The sequence below is a fragment of the Gopherus evgoodei genome, chromosome 2 (genome assembly GCF_007399415.2).
Source record: "Gopherus evgoodei ecotype Sinaloan lineage chromosome 2, rGopEvg1_v1.p, whole genome shotgun sequence".
NCBI classification, from domain to species: Eukaryota; Metazoa; Chordata; order Testudines; family Testudinidae; genus Gopherus; species Gopherus evgoodei.
This window is the reverse complement of record NC_044323.1, coordinates 158576-170057: the sequence shown is the minus strand read 5'-3', so window position 1 is coordinate 170057 and position 11482 is coordinate 158576. Positions and strand designations below refer to the sequence as shown.

Sequence of the window (11482 nt, the reverse complement as noted above, 5' to 3'; positions counted from 1 at the left end):
TAGCTTTTGTGCAATGAATCCCTCAATAATGGGGCGGATGCCCTCCCGGGCTTCCAGCGACAGGGGGTATTGAGGGACTGACGGGGGGGTTAAGGAAGGCTTTACCTGAATCCTTACGGGCTCTGCCGAAAGGAGCAGGCCAACATCAGTGTCAGAAATTCCCCAGAGGGTTGAAGGCAAGTCAGTGAGGTCAGGGGAGAGAGAGGGGGGTGTTTCCCAATTACCCTGAGTAGGGGCCGAATCCCCTAACACTGTCATCAATAATCCTACCCCTTCAGGAGTGCAGGTTAAAGTAGCCTCAAGCTTACAGAGTAAATCCCGGCCCATCAAAGGGATCGGACAAGCTGGGGAAAAAAGAAAACGGTGAGAAAAACATTTATCAGCATAAATAACATTCAAAGGCAAAGTGAGTCCCAGAGACTGTGGGTTGCCCTCCACCCCAGTCGCAGTTTTAACCTCAGAGGATAGCCAGGGAGAGGGGGCATGATTTAAAAGAGAGAAAGTAGCCCCAGTATCAATGAGGAAAGAGACAGGCAGTCCCTGGACTGAAAGGGTTAAACGAGGCTCTTCGCTGGGAGGAGAGAAAGTGAGAAAGGAGCCGGCTAAAGACATTAAGGAAATAAGACCATCACATTGTTTGCCTTCGCCCCCGGGGTACCGTCATTGAGGAGGCTGAGTTTGCTGCGGCTGCTGCTGTTTTCCATAGTTGATCCAGGCCTGGGGGATGGGCTGAGCTGGTGGTGCAGGGGTGTATTCCTCACTTGTGTAAGCATCTGCGGATGCAGCCAGACCTTCTGGGCGTCCCCAGGGGCATTCACGTTTAAAGTGACCAGGCTGTCCGCACTGAAAACAATTTCCTGATGGCTGGGGTCGCCAGGACCCTCTTCCCCGGGCACCCTGGAATCCCCTGCCACGGCCACGGCCTTTGCCTCGAACACCACCGTGAAAAGCTAAAGCCATCAGCTTATATTCTTCCTTTTTCTCTTTCTTTTTACTACTTTCCCTTTCTTTCTCCCAGGCAAAATCAGCTACTTCCAACACTGAAGTGACTGACTCACCTCCCCAACCAGGGCGAAACTTTAAGAAGTAATCCCTTACAGGGGGCACCGACTGATTCACAAAAAATGAAATAAGAGTAGGGTGGTCTGCTTCTCTCTCAGGATCCATCTGAGTGAACATTCGGGCCCCCTCCAATAGCCTCGACCAGAACTTTCTGGGCGGCTCATCAGATTCCTGCCGAATCTGCATGAACTTAGCCTGATTAGGCGAGCGGCGAGCCATTTCCTTGAGTCTCTCTAACAATCGCTCTCTATCTGTTCGCAGCTGAGTCAGCCTTAGCTGAGTCCAGTCTAGGGGATTCCAGCCAGCGGCCAGATCCCGCCTATCCATCCAAGTAACATTAGCTGCATTGCTATCTCCCCATGTCCTTTCTGCCATCCACAATCTACTACGTTCTTCTCCAGTCAAAACTCTACTTAACAACTGATCCACATCCGTATAAGTAGGATTATAACTTAAAAACAATCTTTCTAGAAGTTCTATGATCTTTCGGGGATTTTCCCCAAAAGACCCTGACAACTGTCCCCACTCTTTCAAATCCCATTCTAGCCATCCTTTATATTCCACAATACTAGCATGTTGCAATCGTCCATCATTGCTCATATAAGGTTGATCGTGCACCTGTAAAGGCATCTCTATAACCATACTTTTATTATTCGCAAGAGATTTGACAGAGACATCCTCTAGGCTATCCTCAGGGGGGGGGCATGCACCCTGCTGTACCTGCTTGGACCTAAGCCTAGTAACTACTCCTCCCGAGGTTGGCCCCTCCAATTCCTCCTCATCCTTCTGCACAAATTCCAATCTGGGATCCTGCAGATTCCCCTCTGCTACAAGGAGAGAGTTCCCCTGCGGAGGAATAGGGGCAGGTGCAGAGGGGACCAGCTGACGAGTCAAAACACGCCGTGGTCTACACCCTTCATCGAAATAACCTGGAGGGGGTTCACTCTCGGGAGAGTACCTGACTGCCATAATTTTTAAAGATTTCCACAGCTCTGCTGCTGTGTCCCAACAAAACCAGTAACATAACTGTCCCGGATGGTCTTTTTCGATCTGGCTCTTTACTCCTCTTAAGGCAGCCTGCTCGAAAGAGCCATACGAAGGCCACCTCATCTCCGAGTCGGCCAATACCGCGGTATACCCAGTCCAATTCCTTACACATAGTGTGTACAACTTCTTCCTAGACATTCCTGTCTGTACTGGGAGTTTTCCTTCATTTCATAACTTATTTACAATCCCCAACGGACTCTCAAGAGGCACGCTAGTCCCTTGACCCATGGTGTCTGACAGGAGCCCTCCAACTGGCGTTTACCCTGCTGTCCAATACACGACCCCTCAATATTGAATTGGCTAGGAGAAATCTCCTGTGGCGCCTTGCCAATTCATATATGAGTGGTCTGACCACTGGACAGAGGTACCGCACCAGAAGGAATCCCGGACGAGCCCCCAAATTGTTAGGTAATAAAGCAAGTCCTCACTCACCTCTCCAACACCCGAGGTTGCTGCGGAGTTGGAATATGGGCCCACAATTCTGTCAGAGACCAGACACAAATGCGTTGATCAACGGGCACACACTACCCCAAAAGCTTTAGAATAAGTGTGGCCCCTTTATTAGGGGTGGGCATCAATATTTATACACAGAAGTAAACAAAGTGATTAACAAAAGATAATGGTCATGCATAATCAATCAAGATTTTACAGGAAGAGCAAGTTTAACAAGTAAATGCATAGAGATAAAGGCTAATGGCTACTTGAGGAAGGGGGTGTCATGAGTAGTTTGCAGGTCAGTGCTTTGTTCAAAAAAGGTTCAGAAAGGATTATGCAGAGACGGCCAGTCTGGGTGTTTTTTGGCTCCAAAGTTCACCAAAAGTTTAGACCCAACATTAGCACCTTTTATGGACACCCAACCAGTCAGTTAGCTATAAAAATCCTTCTTAGTAGCTATTCTCTAGTTGCCTTACCTGTAAAAGGTTAAAAAGTCTCACTGAAATGCTTAGGTAAGAGGAAGTGAGTTGGCACCTGGCCAAAAGAACTAATGGGAAGACTAGAAATTTTTAAAATTGGAAAAAAAACTTCCCCTCTGGGTCTGTGGTGTTATTCTCTTGGCTGGAGAGATAGAGTCAGCAGGTCTGCTGTAAGTAGCTTGGGCCAGGTATGAAAATTCCTCAGCATTCACACCTAGAATTCCTCATTTGGAACTACAGATCTGTAAGTAGAACAGGAAATGTTTAGTTAGACGTGACCAGATTTATCTCTTTATTTTGGGCTTGTGGATTCCTCTGTGCTAAACACAGGTGCTTCTGTTTTCTTTTGTAACCTTTACACTGGACCCCGAGGGAGCCATTTCTGGTGTTTAATCCTTTTCAGTTGCTCTTTAAAATCTAGCAACAGTCTGATTTCCCAGATGAACTGTCATTCTTTTTTTAAAATATAAAGTATCTTTTTTAAGAACATGGTTGGATTCCTGTATCTTAGGAGGTAAAGAGGCCTGTGCACATGTTACTCAGTTAGCTTCTAAGAGGAACAAAGCATTCCAGGTTCAGCTGGTGGCAACAGCTGATTTCTTTTTCTCTTTTCTTTCTCTGCTCTTCCCCGAGGAGAGGTGAAAGAGTTTGAGGGTACCCTACACCAGAGGTGCTCAACCTTTTTCTTTCTGATGCCCCCTCCAACACGCTATAAAAACTCCACAGTCCACCTGTGCCACAACAACCGGTTTTCTGCATATAAAAGCCACGGCCGGTGTTAGGGGGTAGCAAGCAGGGCAGTTGCTTGGGGACCCACACGACAGGGGCCCCCACGAAGCTACATTGCTCAGGCTTCAGCTTCAGCCCTGGGTGGGGGGGCTCAGGGACCTGGGCTTCAACCCCATGCGGTGGGGATTTGGCTTTCTGCCCTGGGCCCAGCGAGTCTAATGCCCCCCTGAAACCTGCTCAAGGCTCCGTAGTGGGTCCCGGACCCCAGGTTGAGAACAACTGCCCTACAGGAAGGAATTCCCAAGTGCGCCTTCCTGGGCTCTCAAAAGGGTTTTGGCATTTGGATGGTGGCAGCACTATCACCCAAGGCCAGGGGGATCTGTAATCTTGGGAGTTTAATACAAGCCTGGAGTGGCCAGTATTAATTCTTTAAAAGTCTTTGCAGGCCCCCACCTTCTGCACTCGAAGTGCCAGAGTGGGGAATGAGCCTCATGTTCCTGATTACATGAAACTACCCGCTGCCCAGCTGGGAAGGTTTATTTTCTCCTGATCTTTTCTCAGGGTGGTTGCTCTCTCACATCCCCACCCACCAACCAACAGACTCTAAACATCCCCTCCTTGGCATTTAGTAACCTAAGAACATACGCGTGGCCCTATTGGGTCAGACCAGTGGTCCACCTAACTCAGTATCCTGTCTTGTGACAATGGCCAATGCCAGGTGCCCCAGAGGGAATGAAGAGAACAGGGCAATTATCAAGTGATCCATCCCCTGTCGTCCAGTCCCAGCTTCTGGCAGTCAGAGGTTTAGGGACACCCAGAGAATAGCGTTGGATCCTTGACCATCTTGGCTAATAGCCATTGATGGACCAATCTGTGAGGGGTTGGATCACAGAAACCCCTTTGGGGCTGCCAATTGATGTGCCAAGACTACTTCTGCCCCTGCTTTCCCTGCCAACTCGGGACTCCAGCCCTGGGTCTTTTTGAGCTAGACAAGCCCATCTGCTCCAACACAGACCCAGGGTCTGAACCACGTGCCCCAAAGCTGCAGACTTAACTGAAAGCAGCTTACAGAAGTGTTCCTGTCTTTAATACTCAGATGCCCAACTCCCAATGGGATCCAAACTCCAAATAAATCCATTTTACTGTATATAAAGCTTATACAGGGTAAACTCATAAATTGTCCACCCTCTATAACACTGTGAGGGAACATAACCACCACCCCCCCATCTCGTTAGATAAGCTTTTGAAATCTCTATTGTGATCTGGGAGGGGACTGGTCCGTAGGCTCTGGCTGGGGTAAGTCACAAGCTGGATTCAAACTTTTATCTGTCAGACAGGCCTGACGCCCTTTCAGGGATCTTGGTAGGTCCAGATACCGATCTGGGACCTGGCTGTTCCCCCCAGGGAAACGTCAGTAAAGGTAACGTTGTGGTAGCCGGCAGCCCATAGACTGCGCTCCTTTTGGTCCGGAGAGTCCTGATCTGCTCTTGGGCTAATACGCCCTGGGAGTTGATCGGGGGTCCCCTTCCTACCAGGATTGGTGGGGTCCCGGGTTTTGAGTTTTCTTGCCTTGACCACTATGTCAAGAATGTGCCTGTGTGTGTGAGGGCCGAGCGGCCAGTGTGAGTGACAGTTGTGGGAAGATGCCCCGAGTCTCCTGCAAAGTGAAAGCTCGTAACCGGGAGTGTCTCAAAGCAAGCCCCACAGCTGAGCTTGGAGAGACTGTGAAGCTTCCCAGCTGGCAGGCCTTGGTAAGTGGCTACCCAGCTGAGGTGCATGCATGTTTCCCCATCCCTTTTCCCTTCCCCTTCCATAACCTATGACCCTGTGACCGCTCCCCAAGTACTGTCCTTTAAGGACCGCGGGGTCCCTTTCTTTGCTCCCCGGGAGCGATAAGCTCCCTTCCCTTCTCAGAGAGGAAGGGAGCCCCGGGAAACCGCACCGCCGACCCGATACCTGCAGAGGCACCGTTGGCTTAAAGGCTGGTGCTCTGAGCTGACGAAAGGTGTGTGGGGATCACGGGCATTCTGTTAGGGTAAAAGTCCCTGAGAAGGCCCACCCCACTTCACCACTTTCCCTGTAGGTCTCCATCGTCGTGGTGCGTCCCCACGGAAACCTACCCCTTTGCCCCTGCCAAGGGCAGGAAAGAGGCCATTGGTGTTAGAACTGTGGCAATCCAAGTAAGCATTCCCTTGTGTGTGTGGCTAGAGTGAAAGTGGGCTGAAGTAAGAATGAGGACTGGTGGATCAAAAGGTATTCCAGTCCCACCTAAAGGCACGCCTGCTGCATATATGTATGTACGTTATAGTCCATCGACATGTAAATATTTACAGAAATGGAACTAGTATACCAGAAATAATCCAATATTGCAATTTCCCCTAAAATGAAATTTCGACTTTGACAGGATTGTGTATCTACAGGGTACACTTCTTGTCAACGCCGTACAGCAAGATCAATTTGAGGCATATTTTGAATGGCATAATAAAATGGGAAAGCGACGTCAAGAATCGCAAGTAAGGGGTCTTAAGGACACCCAGGAGAAACTAAAAGTTCAATTAAAGGAGATACAGGGGAAATTAGTACTAGCTCAAAACATGTTGGGCCAACCTAAAGCTGGCCCAACTCCCCTTTATCCCTTGAGGCCGTGCCCAACGGCTCCGGCCCCAAAACCTGTGCCTTCAGCTCCATCTAGTGACCTAATTGACTTGTTTGTGGAATGCAGACAATGGCCTACCCCTCTCCCATATAACCCGTCAGGAAGTGACCCTCCGGGATCCCGAGACACCTCCCCGGGATGACAAGCAGGAACTTCTGTTAGGTCCCAGTCCCCAGAGGAACAATCCCATTCCTCCTCACTAGAAACCTCCCTGGATTCATCCTCAGCCTCTGAGTAGTCCAAAACCTCGGGCTTGACACCCAAGCAAATAAGAGAAATAGCTGACCTATCCTTAGAAATGGACAAACTGATATGTGAAATTAAGGGATCAGGAAGCGATATAAATCAAAGCCCGGGGGGGAAGAGTCAGCGTTGCGACACCTATCCCGCAGACTATCTATTATAAAGGGCATCGTAACATCATCACCTAAGGGGCAGGGTTGTAATAATTCGCCTCCTGCCCACCATACCCAGCTTCAGTCCCTTGCAAGGCAAGCACAACCAGAGGGTGGATTGTTTCCCTTGCGGGAGTTACCAGGTCCTCAGGGATTGGTAACTGTACACGCCCCCTAGTCACCGGGAGACTTATATAATTTAGTTGATAAATTCCCCCCCAAAAAATTAGAGAGGACCCAGTTAAATTTCAAGAACAGTTAAGCATGCTTATTCGGTGTTATAACCCTTCATGGGCTGATATGGATCAGCTCCTGAGGGCAGTGTTGCCCAAGGAAACACTTAATCGCCTTTTTCAAAAGGCAAATTGGCCAAATACCGAGGAAAGTCTTGACCCTGGCGGGCTATAATAGCACAGGGATGATTTGGTTAGGGAAGTCCTTTCAGTCTGCCCCAAGAAAACTGATTGGACAAAGATAAATGCCTGTAAGCAAGCTAAGGGAAAAAAAACCATGCTGATTATATGGAACGTTTAAAACAAGTGTTTGAATGGTATTCGGGGATAGATGATGCAGAGGGTACCGCCAAACAAGCTGTGGTGGCTGCTTTTGTGCAGGGCCTTCTGCCTAAGGTTAGCGAGCAACTAAAGGTTACTCTTGTGAATTGGGAAGGAAAAGACTTAGAAGGTATCTTAGCTGCGGCACAACATTTTCATAGGCAGTTGGAAAAGAAAAAAAAGGATGAGACAGAGTCTAAGCTTATGGCCCTGCAAATTCAAACTATGCAGGACACTAGTAAAAGTTTACCCAAACAAAACCTAGTACTGGGGACGGCAGAGGGGAAGCCCTTGCCTGGGATAAGCCCCCACCCAAACCCTGTGCCTGCTTTTCGTGTGGGCAAGAAGGGCACTGGAAAACCGAACGCCCTCATAGAAAAGCTGCGCCTACTGTAAACAGGAAGGCCACCATATAAGGAACTGTCCCACGTGTTCTCCTCAGCGTTTTCCGCGTCCTGGAGGAGTCTCAAACCAAGCCCCTGTCCTTAGTTGTCAGTCTTTCCCTAATCCACCCCCGCCTTCGCCTAATTGCTAGGAGAGCCAGGAGACTGCTAGCGTCATCGCCCCACTCCTGCCAGTCGATCAAACCAGCCCTATAGTCTCATGCTTAATAAATGGCATTGCTACCCTATGCTTAATAGATACTAGAGCCTCACGTTCCACCCTAAGGGCTCAGGAATTTCCGTCTATACGCCTCTTCAAAGGCTGCAGCCGCAATAGGGGTGGGTAATATTCCTATTCCCCACCCTGTCTCATCCCCACTTTCTGTCTCTGTTGGTCCCCTTTCGGCTCAGCTTGCGCTTCTCCGTAGTCCATGTTCTCCTGTCAACCTGTTGGAAAAGAATTTGCTGTGTAAATTAAACCGTACCATTTTCTGCTCCGCTGACGGGGTGTTTCTGGAGGTGCCTGATCCTGTGCAGAACGAAGTTTTAGCTCTATTGCAGGAGAAGCAAGCTCCCGTGGGGGACACTGACTCCAGCCCTTCCTCGTTGCAACAGGAACTGCTGGTTAAGGTCTCTCCCTCCCTGTGGGCATTGTGAGCCGATCATGCTGACCAGGTTGGGCACATTGGGTCTGCTCAGCTGGCTAAAATTTGCCTGAACCCAGCAAGACCATTTCCCAAAATATAGTGAAACCCTCTCTCAAACTATACCGAGAAAGGAATTTTATTGTGCTGTTTATGTTGTTGTTCTCCCTGTTTTATTTGTTGTTTGTAGCCCTGTTATTATTCTCTTTTATAATGTACCGGTGCTAAGGGGTTGTTATTGCCTCAAAAACCAGAGATAAAAAAAATGTTAATTATTAAACAAAATGCATCTAAATGTAATGTGTGTTGTAAATCACTGTGCATAAATAAAAAAAAGGGGATTTAGTCAAAAAGCCCACTCTCCTTGCCAAATTGGTAGTAAAACAATGCTTGTGCCCATAAAAAATAATTCCAAAAAAAAAAAGGATCGGTCCCAAACAAATGGCAATCGTGGTTTAAGGAAGCTGAGAAAAAAAAAGTTAACTCTGTGGTTATTAAAGAAAATTAAGTAGTAAAACTAAGTACAAACTCTTGGTGCATATAATTTTTGTCTTATAATAATTGGTGTTGTTATATACTTTTACTAGAACACAAAACTAAACAAGAAAATAATCCAAAGTTGTGGCTGCAACAGGGCAGTCAAGGCCAAAGAAATGGTAAAAAATTTAAAATCTATTTTGGTAACAAATAGCAAATAAAAACTGTAGTAAGTACTCCACACTAAGCCTTAAGGTGGCTCTGTGCAATTAATGGTCATGTTGCCAAAGGGATGCCCCAAAATTTTCAATCATGGCTCAACGATATTGTAATTCTTGCCCTATTTGTCTGGCACACAACAGTAAAAAGCCAGTCCGGACTAGACTGACAGCTCACCTCACTCTATGGGGACCCTTTGTAAATATTCAAATTGACTTTATAAATATGCCAAAATGCTGTTTTTATAAGTATGTGTTAGTTTTAGTAATGTATTTCCCTATGAAAAGGCAGACGCCAAACCTGTTGTAAAACTTTGGCATACCTGTGAATAGCAACAGTGACCACTTCCACCAACAGTGCCCTGCTGGCTTTGACTCAGATGGACGTTCATTTAATAGATGACACAATGCTTAATTATTGCCAGGCACTAATGAAATGTGTTAGGTCTTTTTATATACAGTAGCTCTGCCACTCGCTGAAACCAGAGAACTGGGTCTACAGTGAAGGGGTGACTGACGTAATGTTGCCGGGTCACGGACCAGTGAAAGAAAGGGGAAGAAATGTTGATTTCAGCCTAAAATGCATCACAGATAAACGAATCCGTTATCGTTACTGTCGTCATCACAACTTTAATCATCACCATAATTGCACTGGCAGCCAGAAAGCCTCCCCCCTGCCCAGGCTGCCCACCCTACGTCACTGTTGCGTGCCTGGATGGCTGGGTGGGATACCGAGGAAAGTGTTCCTTCTCCGAGACTGAAGGAAACCGGAACAACAGCCAGAGCCACTGCTCTTCCCTCAACGCCTCTCTGGCTTCCATTGATTCCCTGCCGGAGCTGGATTTCATGCTGCGCTATAAAGGGGTCCCTTACCACTGGATTGGCCTCCAAAGGAAACAAGGCGAGGGCCAGCCCTGGAAGTGGACCAACGGCACCATATTCAACAACCTGTTTCTGGTCAGAGGAGAAGGGCAGCACGCCTACCTGGATGAATATGGGGTCAGCTGCTCCAGGTGCTACTCAGAGAGACATTTCATCTGCAAGCGGCCGGATGAGTGCTCTAAAAGGAAGTTTGTCACTACCCACTGAGCCTTTGAGCCTTGATAAAAAACTCCACCTGAGGACATAATAAAGCCTCCAACCAAGCAAGGTGATTGTGCTAGTAACCTCTCCCTTGCTGCCTCACTGCTGAACAGCTAAGTAAATTAAGACTACGAAATCTCGAAGAATAGCTTGCGGAGGCTAGTCAAAACTACCTGAAAATGAAACTTTCAATGTTCCTTAACCTCTCCTCCTTAATGAACTTGGGGTGGGTATGGGAAAATAATTTTTTTCTAAATTGTAGCCAATTAGTAGCCTCACTAGTAAACAACCAAATATATACCCACAGGACTTGCCAGAGGCTATTCCAGTAACTAACAATATAACCTGTACCCTAATTCGGTATACCCCTGCTCACACTGCCAATATCTCCATATCTAAAGATGGCATTCAAGTATATGATCAGCAGCTGTGGTATGAATCCACAGGAAAATCAGCCTTGACGGGATTTAAATGGACTATGTTAAATGCCACTTTGGGAACTATTAGGTTCTCCCTTCCATTAACTGATTTCCAAATTGCTGCTATTTACCCTAACTGTTCCCAAGGGTGTCAAGTATCAGAGGGGTAGCTGTGTTAGTCAGGATCTGTAAAAGCAGCAAAGAATCCTGTGGCACCTTATAGACTAACAGACGTTTTGGAGCATGAGCTTTCATGGGTGAATATCCACTTCGTCAGATGCATGTAGTGGAAATTTCCAAGGGCAGGTATATATATATGCAGGCAAGCTAGAGATAACGAGGTTAGTTCAATCAGGGAGGATAAGGCCCTGTTCTAGTAGTTGAGGTATGAAAACCAAGGGAGGAGAAACTGGTTTTGTAGTTGGCAAGCCATTCACAGTCTTTGTTTAATCCTGAGCTGATGGTGTCAAATTTGCAGATGAACTGAAGCTCAGCAGTTTCTCTTTGAAGTCTGGTCCTGAAGTTTTTTTGCTGCAGAATGGCCACCTTAAGGTCTGCTATAGTGTGGCCAGGGAGGTTGAAGTGTTCTCCTACAGGTTTTTGTATATTGCCATTCCTAATATCTGATTTGTGTCCGTTTATCCTTTTCCGTAGCGACTGTCCAGTTTGGCCGATGTAGATAGCAGAGGGGCATTGCTGGCATATGATGGCGTATATTACATTGGTGGACGTGCAGGTGAATGAACCGGTGATGGTGTGGCTGATCTGGTTAGGTCCTGTGATGGTGTCGCTGGTGTAGATATGTGGGCAGAGTTGGCATCGAGGTTTGTTGCATGGATTGGTTCCTGAGCTAGAGTTATTATGGTGTGGTGTGCAGTTACTGGTGAGAATATGTTTCAGG

General features: G+C 47.4%; 1 pseudogene; it reads left to right on the top strand.

Moving 5' to 3' along the window:
- The first annotated feature begins 3767 nt into the window (after positions 1–3767).
- LOC115647264 lies at positions 3768–10168 on the top strand (annotated as a pseudogene).
- The last annotated feature ends 1314 nt before the right edge of the window (positions 10169–11482 follow it).